At 36.6% G+C, this 14,672-nt stretch overlaps 1 long non-coding RNA gene across 3 annotated transcripts in view; it reads right to left on the bottom strand.

The window, feature by feature from the left end:
• Nucleotides 1-1,130: 1,130 nt before the first annotated feature.
• The window catches only part of LOC134808571 (uncharacterized), a 30,280-nt gene continuing 16,738 nt past the window's right edge, over nt 1,131-14,672 (bottom strand). Inside the window, exons 1-4 of one of the 3 annotated variants that reach the window (XR_010151830.1) lie at nt 7,993-8,226; nt 7,333-7,427; nt 2,263-2,352; nt 1,131-1,931 (exon numbers count right to left, since the gene is read on the bottom strand). This is a non-coding gene — a long non-coding RNA (uncharacterized LOC134808571). Of the gene's footprint in view, nt 1,932-2,262; nt 2,353-7,293; nt 7,428-7,992; nt 8,227-14,672 lie in introns of those variants that run through there. The other 2 variants (XR_010151828.1, XR_010151829.1) reach the window with 2 other exon arrangements.

A 14,672-nucleotide genomic window follows, 5' to 3' on the forward strand; every position in this document is an offset into this window, starting at 1 on the left:
ATCTGCTGAATTTTCTCCAGTGTTAGGCTATCTAACACAATGAAAACAACATGTTTTGTCCAGGGAAGAACAGATGAGGTTTCACAAGAATCTAAAAGAAACTGCTCTGAAAAAGAGAAGAAACCAAATGATCGAAAAAATGGAAAACATTAAAGGTTTTTACTTCCATTTCCCCCTTCAGCAAGAATTGGGGACAGAAAGGATATAATACTCAAAAAGAAAAATTGAGGTTAACAAAAAGGCATTGCTATCTAAATTAAATGAAATCTCCATCATCAGAATGACGTAACAGTCAAGTTCTTCTTTGTAAAGATTCACAAACTGCTTTCAGTTATTTTCGAGCACTATTTGTAAATCATAAGAGCCAACATTTTTGGAGTATTTCTATGTGCAGGGAAACTTTTCAAAATAGACTTAATTTCTTTTAGAACAGTTTTAGGTTCACAACAAAATTGAGTAGAAGGGACAGAGATTTCTCATACAGCTCCTGCCCTCCCACAGCTGCCCCACCACCCCTGCTCCACCCAGCCCCCTCCCCCTTGTTATAATTGATAAGCCTACACTGACACACCATTGTCACCCCAGGTCCACAGTTTACATCAGGAAATCTCTTAAGGACTTAATGTGCATTAATTCTTTTCATAGTTTCAAAAACATTGATATTAGTTCCATTTTAGAGATAAGGGAACTGAGGCAGAGAAGAGTTAAGTCGCATCAGGGTGATTTCTGAGATTTGGCCAATTTCAAACCCTAACCCCGTTGATTAACTACTTCTCATTATTGAAGTGCCCCAGTGAAATAAATCAACAGCATTTGTTGGGTACCCATACGTTTGTTGAGATTTTGGTGAGATGCTGTCAATCATGTTAGTTCGGCAAGAATATCCCCATTTCATGGACAAAGTAACCCAATTTCAGAGGAGGAAAAGCGAGGATTTCCATACTGGGCCATGACATGGAGCCTGCAACATTATCACATGGCCTCTGTCCCCATATTCCCGTGTTCTGAAGGAAAAGCTGCCCAGTTAATGAGTAATTGTGCCATGCATGGCTTGAATGGCTGTGTTTTTTATAACAATGATACTCAAACTTGAGGTCCATGGATTTTATAAAATCACAGAAACAACTAACTTCACTTTAAGGGTATGTACTTCTATTTTTTATTTTCTACACATGTGAATTCCTGATTAGACATTTTATTGAGACAGAAATGAGTGTATATAAAGGAAGAAATTCTAAAATATTTGTTCGTTAAGCCCAGTGACTTGAAAATAACCTCAAGATCAATTAAAATATAGGAAGTACAGGGAGCCATAAGTTGTGCTATGAGTTTAAAAGACCACATCACAGAAAAGAAAAAGATTTTTTTTAAAGTATCAACAATAGAAATTGTTCTAGAAGTTTATGCGCAGGAAAATTGGGAAGCCCATGCTTCCCAATTTTCTTTGTGTTTTAAAAAGCCACGCATAGAGCTCTTGCTCTTTGATTGCCCCAAAATGAATCTGGAAGCCTCGAATTAGCATTAAATGGAATAACTTGTAAGTGCCCCCTCCCCTCAGACACTTACCCTTTCTTTCATTGTCTAGAATTTTGTTGGAGGTATCCTTGGACTCCAACAGGCAAGTCAAACTTGCTTTTCTAGTGTCAAATCCAAAATACCAATTAAGTTGAATAGGGAAATGAATATACTTATAAATTTTTGACAGCCACTGATAGCGATAAGGCAGTCCTTGGCCATAACTTGAAATCAGTTATCAGGGGATACCAGAGGAACAGAAAGTTGTTTTTTGCCAAGCCCTTGCAGCCTCCTTTCCTCACATTGGCCAGATGGCCTGGAGGTGGCACTTGCAGCTGCTTCTGGAAGGAACCTGCTGCAAACACACAGGCATCCTTGACACTGCCACCACACTTGCATTCCAAAGGGAAGAAGTCCTGTTTGGAAAAAAAAAAAAAAAAAAGTCAAATGGCTTCCTCTTGCCCCAACCTCGCTGTCCCCTACCCCTGTGTTCTGTCCAGAAGAAAAATCCCTCAGCCGCAATGGTTGTTTTTATTAAATTCTCCTCAATAAAAAGCTCAGGCAGGATTTATTAGGTACTCAGGGCGGACGTTTAGTATTTCGCCAGTTATTAAGTGAAAATCAATAGAAAGCAAAGAAAATGGAAGTCACTGCACTGTTAGCGCACCGTTGTCACCCAGATATTATGTCGGCTGTCTTGTAGATTCATGACAGACGAAAGAGGCCGGGAGAGAACTTTCTGCTTACATTGCACGAGCCAAAGTGGGGTTATTCATTAGAGCAGGCAGCCGGCCAGATGGATTTCCAGTTCAGTTTTACCATTTATCTTTAAAACGCCTGTATCGAGTGAGAAAGAACACTGATATTATGTGATATCAATGGCAGGTTTATGTATCTAAATCAGGATTTATTGTTATTTTGTTCCAAAGACCTTTTTTTTCTCAAGAAATACCATTTCACTGGAAGAAAATAATAGCTAAAACCTTGTCAAAGATAACCTTTCATGCTGTCCGTGCAGCACTAGCTGTAAAACAAATAGAACCCAGGATATAAATAGTTTTAACCACATCCTTACAAATCATTTCTTCTGAATCTGTTTTCCCCATTTCAATATATATATATTTTTAATGCCACATACATGATTTTGGGTCATTCAATGTTTTCTTTGCCTGTAGTTTAGCTCTCAATAATGTCAGCAATTGTTTTAATTCCATCTAAAAGCTTTAGCTGTTTTGTGTTCTTCTGTGGAATGCCACATTTCTCAAAAGCGTTCTTTGGAAAAAGCAAAGAGATCTGCTGTTTTTTTTTTTTCTTCCCTGCCTTAGAATGAGCTTTAGAGTCAAAAACACTCATCATCTTTTTTCAACTACTTCAGGGTCTTCAAAAGCTAGGACATGTTTTCTTTTCACTTGAATTCACGTTTTTGGTAGCGTCCGGGTTTTCCGATTCCCTCTCATCTAAAAGACAGATTACAGGAGACCTGGGCAGATCCAATCTCCAGTCAATCCTGCTAAGTAACAAAGGCGGCCAAATACCAGGATGAACCATTGTATCCACTTTATAAACAGCTCTCAAGAAAATACAGTCGATATATCTGTAAAATGTCATTAGTGACACTTTGTGATTAGGAGAAAAATTATACCTGGGTTTTGACTGAAGCGGTTGCTAATAAAGAACTGTGAATGTATTTTTAAGCTACCTTATTTTTACTTTTTCTATCCTTTGGGTTTGGGAAAAGAGAAGATACATTTAGCTTTATATGGATCAATATTAGATAGTAGCCAGACAAGGTTATTTAAAGACCAATATGCATTGATGCATTTCTTTTTTTTTTTTTTTTTTTTTTTTGAGACAGAGTCTCGCTCCTTTGCCCAGGCTGGAGTGCAGTGGTGTGATCTCAGCTCACTGCAACCTCTGCTTCCTGGGTTCAAGCGATTCTCCTGCCTCAGCCTCCCGAGTAGCTGGGACTACAGGCACCCGCCACCATGCCCGGCTAATGTTTTGCATTTTTAGTACAGACGGAGTTTCACTGTGTTAGCCAGGATAGTCTCGATCTCCTGACCTCGTGATCCGCCTGCCTCAGCCTCCCAAAGTACTGGGATTACAGGCGTAAGCCACCCCGTATGGCCAATATGCACTATTAAGTGTCACTGACTTGGAAAAATTATCTAAAAACCAACTGAAGCTTTTTGCTACCATTGGACAAAAGTGCTATTATATTGAAAAGTAAGAAAATAAAAGTAAAAGATAGATTATAAAATAGTTGTTCCTTAATAGTCTTCTTTATCTAACTAACTAAATTCCTCAATCAAATTGAAGAGCTCAATTATACCAGGAATCCCTTCTTGTAGTTTTCTATTTAGCAGTTTTTTGCTTTTTAAAACTGCATTGACAATCCAAAGGGAACTTTCCTTTAGGATGGCGCCCTCCAATAAAACACAGAAAGTTCTTTATAATTCTCACTTTTTAAGAAAAACTATTCTAAAACCCTGTATAAATTTTGCATGTGTGTTTGGACCTGTTGATCGGGAGGCAATAGAGAATAGTGGTTAAGAAAATGGGCTCTGAAATTAGATTACATAAGTTCAAATCACAGTCTGTCACTCCCTGGCAGTATGATTTGGGGAAATTATTATAGCACTATGCCTCAGCTTTCTCATCTGCATAAAAAAGACAATAACCTTATAGATTTCTTGCCAAGAATACAGGGGTCAGTATAGGTAAAGTTCATAGACTATCACTTGCTCGATGTTAAGTCCTCAAAGCATTAGGTAGCTATTTCTTTGAGTATACAAAATCCAGAACACCAACTCATCCATGCTGATGCTTTGATTTTCCAAGAAAATGGAATATAGTCCCACAGAGATTCAATTAACCCTCCATTTTCATATTTACTAATGTATTTGGACCCTGCAGAAAGATACAGTCTTAAGCTTCAGCTGTAATGAGAATCTCACTGAAACCAAAATTTTGTATTAAATAAATTTGCCTTAAAAAAGTCTCTTTTTTGTGGGATCAACATTCAATCTGAAACACTAAAAATAGTCTATAGGCAAAAACCACATTATTGATTTATTAATAGCTGTACTGATACAATAGTCATGAGGCTTAATGTCTGATTGGGGACCTATTTATAGACATCTTAATTTGTTGAAAACAATGTCTAGCTATTTCATTCTAACAAATAACATTAGCAACACACGCAGTTATGAAGAAAGAAATGATATTGCTAATTAATACAACTTGAGCAGTGAGAAAACTAAGACATTAATGCCAAAGAAAATCAAAGTTGATGACTTGGATTCATTGCCCATATGCATCATGTCACTTGAATAGTTGCCAAGCCTGTGTCTTACTTTGACTTTATAGTATCAGCCCACTAGCCTTTTATCTTGCTTACCCTCTCTAGACATCAGGTTTCTTACTTGTAGAGGCAGTATAATACGCCTTCTTTATTCACCCTACAGTTGAGGACTGAAGGAGAAAGCGTAAAACACTTATTAAAAGAAAACGATACTTTATACAGTCAGGCTGGTGGGAAAATCAGTACAATTAATAAAACAGTGATGTTAGGAAAGAGTGACTACTGTCTGCTTTATTGCCTATTCATATGTACGCCTACATTTGTTCAACAAAAGTTCTTTGAATGCCAAAGACATGAAGGTTCAGAGCCTAAGTTGGCCCCAGCTGCCTAGCCCCACCCTTCCCTCTCCCTCTGGGTGTCTGTAAGTGGTTTAACCTCTCTGTGCTTCAGATTCTTTGTTTGCAATATTGCGATAACAATAGCAGCCAGTTATGTACTAAAAGAGATAAATAGTACCTACTTATGTATTAAGTAAGATCATACATATAAAGTGCTTACAATAGCGCCTAATAAACACTCCATTATGGTTTCACTATTATTTGCTTTCCAAGTGCACAATATAATGCTGATCAATTCAGAAGACAAGACCATGACCTCATGAGCTGATCAGAAAATCGGCCTCACCTTAGATCAGAAAATTCAGATAAACATATAGGCAACTTTTATAGGGTGGGATATTAAAAAAGGACATCCCAACTCTCATTGAAGGAATGAGATGGAGGTAGAAAAGACTTCCTTGTGGAAGTGATAGCTAAGCTGAAAAATTAAAGATGAAGTCAGAAGGTAGAAAAGGTGGCTATAAACCTGAGGTGTTTAATGAAACCCCCTGCAATCAATGAATGGCCTATAGCTGCACTTCCCGATATGTTGGCCACAGCCACATACAGCTATGGAGGGCTTGAAACGTACCTAATGCATGAGAGGAACTAAATTATGTTCATTCATTTTAATTTTTTTTTCAAATTTAAATTTAAATAGCCACACGAGCCTAGTGGCTAAAGCACTGGGCAGCTCAGCTCTAGACAGAGGGAAAAACACGTGCAAAGGTCTACAGATAAGAGAATTCTTCTATTCTGAAGACCTGATATTTTGAAAAACAGCAGATTCTCGAAGGATGTGACTTCTGGAAATCAGCAGAGGCGATGCATGGTTTACTGCAAAGTTCACGCTTTCACTGAAGCTATGGAAAACCACTGAATGATAAGAAGGACAGTGATACAATCAGATTTGAAATTTAGTAAGATCTCTCCAGCTACAGTTATAATAGTAGCTAGAATTACTAACATTATAGTTTACACACTTTTTGGATAACCTGACCTCTCTTAATATTCAAATCCCCTGTATGAGATAAGTCTATACTTCCTTTTCTATATCTTATTTATTGTGTCTCCAATCAGCAGCCTATGCTCTTGCCCATATCCCTTAGAAGACAGACCTGATAAAAGGAAAACATTTGTATGACATCAGTGCGCAGACTCATTCATTTGGATGTTCATAAATTAATCTGGAAAACAGCAGCAGTTACTTCCAAAGAAATGTTTAAGAATCATTTTCCTCAGTGTGACCTGACTGTAATAGTACAAATGCATTCAGTCGTGGTCCCATGGGCCGTCCCCCACTCCCAGCACATTAGTTAACTCCTCTTGTTGTTGCCGGCGAAAGCCTGAGCTGCTCTGTGCGCACAGAGTGATGAGGGATGAGCCTGCCTCACCCTGGTTCCTGCGGACTTCCCCTCACTCCCACATCTGTATCCCTCCTTGCCTCGCAGACAAGTTGAAAAGAGAACCCGGACTAGGCAGGGGTATCCACTGCAATATGCTGACGGTCTCTGGCTGCTGACCTGAATCTCCATGTCAGGTCTGAGTAGATAAAAGATGGCATTTTTGTGAGTGGAGATGAGGAAGGAGCACGGCCACTCTGCCCTGGAGTCAGCGCTTCTTACCAACACGTGCACTCACCTGCAACATTAACCCAGCGATTCTCTTAGTAAGAAATTTTCAAAAACAAAAATATGCTAACGTTTGATTTGATTACATCAAGTTATTTTTTCTCTCTTTTTAAAAGGAAGATTATTAATAAAATCACACTTCCTTAAAAGAAAAAAAAAAACAGGGACTGTCAATGCTGCACTAATTTGATTACACACTGGCACTGTAAGACACTAATGTAAATATTCTGGTGAGTAGGCATAAGACACTTGAAGTAATTACTTAAGGACTCCCTTTCAAACAATCGCTCCCTTTTTTTATTAAATGCCTTTTAACATTAGCACTTTCTTCCTGACAAATTAAATGAAATTTCATTACTCTCCCTGATTTAATGGCATTAGGCTCCCGCCTAGGTGTGAGTTAACCCTCCCAGGACAGCTGACAACGGCTCCCACACTCAGTCAAAATGGCACTGTCCTAACTCACAAGAGAAAAGAAGCCTGGAAGAATCCTTTGTGTTTTTACCAGAGCTTCTGGAATCCTTCATTTCTTTGATGTTTTTTCAGCTGTGATCCTTGCAAAAATCTAAGAAACCAGTGGTATTGTTGTTTTCCAGTGTTCTTGAGTTCACCGCCAAAAAAAAAAGAAAGAGTATCTTTCACTGAGACTCTAATAGTGACAACAAGGATAACAATAATGGCAAACAGTTATACAGTACTTCTTAAATATCTTCTAAGCAATTTAGCTCTTTTAACTCATTTAAACCCCAACAAAACACTATAAGGTAAATACTGTTAATTCCTACTCTCAAAATAAGGAAATTAAAGTACAACATGGTTGAGCAATTTACCCAAGGTCACATAGTTAAAAAGCAACAGAGCTAGGATTCAACCCAATCAGCCAGCTATTGTCAGACACTTTTATACATATAATTATTGAATCTTCAGCCCTGGATTGACATAGACTTATTTCCATATTCCTTTTTACATTTGTGCAAATCAAGATTCGGACATGTTAAACGACAAGTTCTAGATCATGCGGTTTGTGCCACCCAGGAACTTGTCACCAGCCATGTCTTCTTGACAAATGAGCTTCGAAATTAAGTTTCCAAAGGGTGGTCTCTGAAAAATGGTGTTTCTATACCCCCTTCATTACACTTATTAAGAAAAAAAGCTAATGACTTACTTTTAAAAGAGAAAAAAGGAAATAGAGGTTACTGTAAGATTGAATTTATTTCTAATACTTTAGGAATTAAATTATAAAGTGACAAGAAAAATTACAGAATAACGCTCAGGAACTGTGGGTCTGAGGTCCTCATCCTACAAATCTCAGTATGAACTAAAAACAAATATGTGTTAATTTTTGTTAAGAGAACAGTTGAGAAAACCTTCACAAAGTGAACACTGCAAGAGTCGTTCTGTTTTTAGATAGAACTTGTGCCTGGGAGTATGCCAGAGAGACACTCCCAAGATACGTGTAACACTGATAAGAATGGCATGAGTGAGTTCCCTAAATTGTGTCCCTGGCATTTTTTATTTAGCTATCTTTTTTGGGATACATGGTCATATTTTCTACCCACCAAGTTTTACCTCTAATATTTTTAAAGTCTACTAAATTTTTTTTCTTGTTTAGACCTAACTTTCCTTCTTACTCTTATTTTGGACTTAATTTTATTCCATCTTCCAGGGTTACAATACATTTAGAGGTCTGAACAACACAGAAGCATAATGAGAGAACATTCTATCTGGTCAACTTTGAATTTCTGCAGGCAGGGCCAACTTTTAATGAGAATACATTTTTATTTTACTTCCCTTCTCTCTATCTGACCCAGTGATACTTCTCTTTGGCTGAAATTGTTTTCTCTACATAATCCTTTTTCCTGTCTGTGTCACCAGTAGCTGGGACTTCCCGATGTCATGTTCCATCTTACCAAAAGGGTGTCCTTTCTAAGACCTCAGGCCATGTGGAAGAAAAATAATCAGCTCAAAGTTCAGAAGACAAATGTTACAAGGGGGAATTTTTTTTTTCTCCCCTTGGTTGTTCTTAAACATATGTAGCTTTAAGGATCAGTATGTCAGTGTTTTGAAAGAAGCAAAGACTGAATTTATTTTGGTGGAGCTATCAGATTCTGAGGAGCTGGACCATTTGTTTTCCTCTTGTGAGGTCCAGGTAAAAGTTCATTCCCTCCATGGCCTGGTGCTTCTGACAAACAAAAATCAAGGACCCAAAATAAGTATTTTATCTAAAAAATGTGAACTATCCCAAAACAAACATGAAAAAGCACAGCTGCCAAATTCCACAAGTAAAAAGAGTTGGAGGTTGAGACAGCCCACGATCTCGCTGGGGAGTAATGGGTAAAGTTTGGCCAGCTGCCCTTAAGGCCTTGAGGGACACTCAATCCAATTGCTGTGTCTTAGCGGATGTGAATTTCAAGGTTACACCTGGGTGTTCAAGGGCAGGGCCAAGTGTAATCGGCACTTAGATCATAGATTAATCTTATTTGCCATCTATTAGGTTTGATTCCTTTTCCCTCTCTCCCTCCCTAAAGCCAGGATTATTGTGATAGTTTAAGATAATGGATTCTAACGGAAGAAAGGTCACGCAGGCATGGAGATTTGGAACCTTAAGATAATATGATTAATCTAAAAGCTTCTTTCTCCAAGGGGAGGGCCGCACTTTTCATATGTCTAATTGAGAGAAGAGAGCTGAAAGACCGAGAAAGAGCAACAGCAGAGGAGTGTAAAGGAACTGAGTCCTTGTCAACAACTGCAATTAATTATCATTGTCAGGATGATCTTTCATTAGTTTTCACACTAATAAGATAGATTTGCCTCATGCCTGAGGCTGATAAAACCTTACTGGCAATGTTGATAAGAATATGTCAGTATGGAGAGCGATTCATGGACATCTTTATTTTATTTTTCTAATTTTCCAAAACTAAATGACTAGCTGGATATTGCCAAAAGTGACTACATCTAGGTTCTTAAGGCTATGAAATGCAGCAAAAGTCCTTAGCAAAGCAGCATGATTGGCATAATCTAAACAACAGGTAAATGTTAACCATTGTTATAAATGCTATCAATACGTAAGTGCATATTATGTAACCTAAACAATAGGCAAATGTTGACCATTGTTATAAATGCTATGAAAATAAGTATATACATATTATATATTTTAAGGTATGTAGTCTAATCTTATCCCTTTCAGATAGTTCAAGATAACCCTAACTAACCAACTTGGAGAGATCCATAGAAGGAAATTAAGAGTAATATTTATTTGTTTATTAATCATGATGCATCAAGATTCGAGGCTTCTGATAAGAAACCATTAGACTTGGTCCACTTGCAAGAAAATTAGAAATTAAATGCAAATATGGGTTCTCTACTATCATTTTCTTTCTTTTTTCTAGGACAGAAACTGTTTTACTCTTTATTTATTGTAACTGCTAAAATACATTCATCATTGTGGCTCACTGTGATTTTGGGGTTACTTAAAATGAATAGAAATATGTATCCTCTTGCTTGAAATATATACATGTATAGTTCTTTTCTTATATACATACATATAGTAAAGCCACTTTCATTACATTTAAATTGCTCTATTGTCCTCATGCTGTTAGATTGTTTAAGGCAAACAACAGAGAAGAGGGATGGACCTCCGGGGTGGCCAGTTTGCTTCCAAATGCTCAAATGTGTGGCCTTGGGGAGAGAAATCTGGTATTTTAATCTGTAATGTACAATTTTTCTAAATAAGATTCTTCCTTTTAACAAATAGAACTTTCTTGGTTTATTCACTCAGTAAAAAAGAGGGCAACATGTTTTTTTTCTTTAACCAAGATGACAGAATAGGAGAGGAGACCATTCCTGAATGTGCAGGACCCAGTGCAAGGGCTAAAGAGTGGCAATACAATTAGAATGTGAGATATGCCTGTTTAATATAATCTGTGAGGTAGTAATATATGCCAATCATCACTCAGTGAGCTTCTCAAGACTCTGAACAGTATAAAAGCTATACGAAATAATTAGTTCTCAATAAGAACCATGTAGCCTAGCATGAAAACCAGCTGCATCATGAGGGGAAATGCCTGTGTTCAAATCAGACTAACACACAGTTGCTTCAAGATGAAGTGCAGATAAGGTAGAGCAAATTGATGCTGAGCACGTGCAAAAATAAAACACATTCCTGTGGGTAAAACTTGATTTTTTGGAAATTTCAAGCTTTTCCCTAAATAATGCTTGAATTCATTGACTTCCCAACTTGAAAATATACTATTCAGTCATAAATTCATTCTGTAACCCAAAGAAGTGAAAAAAATATTTGTAGATTCTGGGACAGACTATTATTTTCCCATGCTCTAAAACCAAATTTTTATTGAGTTTTAAAAGTCTACTTTTTAACGTGTGTAAAAATGGAGCATTTGGGAGTATAAGAAGACAAAATATGGGGATTGACATGCTGACCCTTAGTTTCTGGCCGGTTGTTACAAGTGGTTGAGATTGAAATGTTCTGGACCAGTGTATAATATCAGCTCTTAAATGTTTTGTTTAATTTCAAAGTTTGATAATGGCAAAAAAAAAAACAAATATTATGTTCTGGAATCTCATTCTGCTCTTCAGAACAACCACCATAAAACACACCAAAGCAAAAACAAAACAAATACTGGTTTTGCCCATTCAGTTTATTCTGAGCTGGAAAGTTCCAGGAAGGCTGGCTGGGCCCCTGTCTGTCATATTCCTTCCTATCCTAATCTCATTCCCACATTCTGATTTTTCCTATCCACAGAACGAGGTGTTGGCATTCAGCAACCCCCATACATCAAAGCTTTACCTAATATATGATGTGTTTATTCTTCCCAGCCACAGGGCATATCACTCTCAAATGATGGACAACAACTCTAAAATGAAGTGGGCCCAAAGTGGGTTCTAATAGTTATGGGAAGCCTCTCTAGTCAAACATAAAGCAAATTAATGTGAGCCCCCTCCTGCACCTTCATTCTGGAAATGTCATAAAGTAATAAGCATGGAGACCCTCACAATGTCAAGGACTGAATTTCAATAGATTTACATATTAAAGGCACAGGACACATTTCGTTAGCACTAACATCAAACTTGTAAGTTTCTAAATTATAAGTTCTTTATTTTAAAAATCAGTTCTTATTGTGGGCTGAATGCACAGAAGAGTAATGATATAAATGCAATTGTACATCTATTTCACCCATCATAGTTTAATTTTAAAGGGCAAATTAAGCAAAGACTTAGAAACAACTTGTACGGCTATGAATTACCCGTATTTCTATGGTGTCACATTGTGTTTGTGTGTATGTATGTGTATCTCAAGACTGATGTAGAGAAACAAATGAGTGAAGGAAATAGAGAAAGGAACAGTACGTATTGACAACAAATTTTTAGTGAATTCTGATTTTACCTCACTCTAACAGTGCCGGGGAAAATGCTCAAGAGGAATGTTGTTGATAGACTCCATTGTTGTTTTGCCGTAGGAGACTTACAAAAGTAAACTTGACATTTTTTTCAATCTTTGAACCTGCAATATCCTAAAATATCAGGTCTAAAAATGTATCACAAAGCCATCTACTCTGTGACTAGATGACTGGAGAAGAGATAAGCCTTTGTGTCCCTGATCATCAGCTTGCTTGGGTAAATTCCTTTGTTCTCTGGTTGTGGTCGAGATGACTTTCCTACCATGTCGGTCATCAGACTAACCAAGTAAGTTGCCAGTATGCCAAGTGAACACAAGACATGCATATGCACATTTATACATGTTTTCTGTTTCTCTCTCTCAGGTGTGTGCACGCACGTGCACACACACACACGTTTTGCTTATTTCCTCTGGAAGCAATAAAAAACAACTCAGCACTGTGCATAAAATTGGGAATATACATGAGCACACAAGAAGATTTTGTCTTGTTTTTTAGTTGCTGCCAGGATGTCCTAGAAGAATTATTTCTTTCACATTTCAAGTCAGTTTATGAATAAAGTGCAAGGTAAGCTTTCTTCTGAGTGAATATAAGGCAATTTACCTCTTATCGAAGAAACCGAGTAAGGTTTTCAAACCCTGCTAATTTTAAGGAGGGAAAAGAGCTATGGAACATACATTGTTTAAAAAAATAATTTAACAGCTTATACCCAGATGGTTTCATTAGTTGGATTTTTTTCTTTTTTCTTTTTTTTTTTTCTGTTCACTCAGAGCTATAGCCCTAGTATTAAGCAAATTTTAAAAAATGCAATTTCTAAGAAAACTTTTCAAAACCTAAAGACAAACAATTGCATCAAAATATGAAAGCAAAACAGAACTACACTTGGGATAGAATATAGTTTATTGAAGTATGACTCATATTTTCCTAATTTTTCTTCTTTAATATTGTGAGCTTTACTAGTAAAATTAAAAATTTATAACATTATTGTTTCTGAAATTTAAAGGAAATCATTCTTTCCTTTCTGATGTTTTGAGAAACTAAAAAATATACTATTACTTAAGTGTGTTACTTGTGAGAGAGAGTGTGTGTGTGTGAGTGTGTGTGTATGTTTGGCCGAGCAATCATTTGATTCACTGAACCCAAATACATTCTTTCTTGTGTGGGATGATAATTCAACATCTTGCTAATTACAGGGCAGAGTACAGACCAGAAAAGACACTCTTTAAATAGTGTATTCTATAAAGTCAGTTCTAAATTTTTTATCTAGTCCCCTTCCATGTGCTATAATAAGCAAACTTTTCTATTGTGACCTGAGTTACATTTTTTGTGTTTTCATTAATTTTATTAATTTTGTTTTTATTTCAGAGGGCATTTCTGCTCTTAAATAAGAACTCTTCATGTAAAAAGAGCTTTCATTTAAATTCTTAATAAAAACTTGGCTTCACAAAGGAAACATGTGTTAAATGTTTATGCTTTTGAAACAAAAATCATCTTGTCTTCTTTGTGAATAATCTTAAAAATTTAGAACACCGTGAAGGCAAAAGAAACAAAATCTTTTCAATATGCCAATTTGTTTAATGCTGCACTACTGAAGCTGCACTCCAGTGATATTGTATGATATTCATGGACACTCTAAGGTGTTGAGTTATATACCTATAGTTCCAAAATGTTCCAATTAGGTGAAATTCTGGAATCAATATTAGAAAAGAAGCTGGTAACATCTCACTTATTCATAGAAATAAAAGCCTGGAGCTGCACACTACAGATCCTTACAAGTCAAAAGATCTTTCTCCCTTTAAAGCCAGCAAGAGGAAGAATGATCAAAATCCAAAACGACCTTCTATAAAGGAGAAAACACATGCATATGTTATAAAACATCTTTTTTTAATACATTTTAAACTGAAATATATCCAAAAATGTAATCAGCAAGTGCAGGTGAGTGTGTGCATTATATGGGGGGCAACCACGGGTTTTCTGAGGGGAGGATTATAAATATCATTATTTCTATGAACACACAAATAAAAGATTAGCTCTTAATAAAAAGATACAACATTTTAAGTGTGTATCTCTTTTTAATCAGTCACTCTTTGCAAGTAAGGCTTTATTATTTCTGAGTTCTTGACAGGCACTTGAAAAAAAGGTCACATAATAAACTGCGCTTATTTCTCATTGCAGAAAAACAATAAGTCATCTCTGCATCCATTATTTACCAAATTGTCTTCATTTTTCTTCACCTGCTGTGTTTTCAGCAATAAAGATAAATAATATTATAAAACCAGCCTAGATATTTTCAGAGTGATCCAGAATTTGACAATGAGCTAGTCTTCTGGAGTTGAGGAGAATAAAAGAATTAGGAAGAATTTGCTATCCAAGTTGTTTACCAAAATATATTAAAGGTTATTTTTCACAGAAAGATCCATCAGAACAACAA

This window comes from Pan troglodytes, chromosome 16 (assembly GCF_028858775.2).
Source record: "Pan troglodytes isolate AG18354 chromosome 16, NHGRI_mPanTro3-v2.0_pri, whole genome shotgun sequence".
NCBI classification, from domain to species: Eukaryota; Metazoa; Chordata; class Mammalia; order Primates; family Hominidae; genus Pan; species Pan troglodytes.